Here is a 1,166-nt window from a genome sequence, read left to right as displayed (position 1 = left end):
ACCATCCCTGCATCCCTGGAATAAAACCTACTTGGTCAGGATGGATGATTGCTTTAATGTGTTATTGGATTCTGTTAGCGAGAATTTTATTGAGGATTTTTGCATCTATATTCATAAGGGAAATTGGTCTGAAGTTCTCTATCTTTGTTTGATCTTTCTGTGGTTTAGGTATCAGAGTAATTGTGGCTTCACAGAATGAGTTGGGTAGAGTTCCTTCTACTTCAATTTTGTGGAATAGTTTGTGCAGAACTGCTATTAGATATTTGAAGGTCTGGGAGAACTCTGCAGTAAACCCATCTGGTCCTGGGCTTTTTCTGGCTGGGAGACTATTAATGACTGCTTCTATTTCTTTAGGGGATATGGGACTGTTTAGATTGTTAACTTGATCCTGATTTAACTTTGGTACCTGGTATCTGTCTAGAAATTTGTTCATTTCGTCCAGGTTTTCCAGTTTTGTTGAGTATAGCCTTTTGTAGAAGGATCTGAAGATGTTTTGGATTTCTTCAGGATGTGTTGTTATGTTTCCCTTTTCATTTCAGATTTTGTTAATTAGAATATTGTCCCCGTGCCCTCTAGCGAGTCTAGCTAAGGGTTTATCTATCTTGTTGATTTTCTCAAACTCCTCCTTTGGTTAATTCTTTGAATAGTTCTTCTTGTTTCCACTTGGTTGACTTCACTCCTGAGTTTGATTACTTCCTGCTGTCTACTCCTATTGGGTGAATTTTCTTTCTTTTTTTCTAGAGTTTTTAGATGTGTTGTCAAGCTGCTAGTGTGTGCTCTCTCCAGTTTCTTTTTGGAGGCATTCAGAGCTATGAGTTTCCCTCTTAGAAATGCTTTCATTGTGTCCCATAGGATTGGGTATGTTGTGGCTTCATTTTCATTAAACTCTAAAAGGTCTTTAATTTCTTTCTTTATTCCATCCTTGACCAAGGTATCATTGAGAAGAGTGTTATTCAGCTTCCGCATGAATGTTGGCTCTCCATTATTTATGTTGTTATTGAAGATCAGCCTTAGTCCATTGTGGTCTGATAGGATGCATGGGACAATTTCAATATTTTTGTATCTGGTGAGGCCTCTTTTGTGACCAATTATATAGTTAATTTTGGAGAAGGTCCCGTGAGGTGCTTAGAAGAAGGTATATCCTTTTGTTTTAGGATAAAATGTTC

This window comes from Mus caroli, chromosome 2 (assembly GCF_900094665.2).
Source record: "Mus caroli chromosome 2, CAROLI_EIJ_v1.1, whole genome shotgun sequence".
NCBI lineage: Eukaryota > Metazoa > Chordata > Mammalia > Rodentia > Muridae > Mus > Mus caroli.
This window is presented reverse-complemented; position numbering follows the sequence as displayed.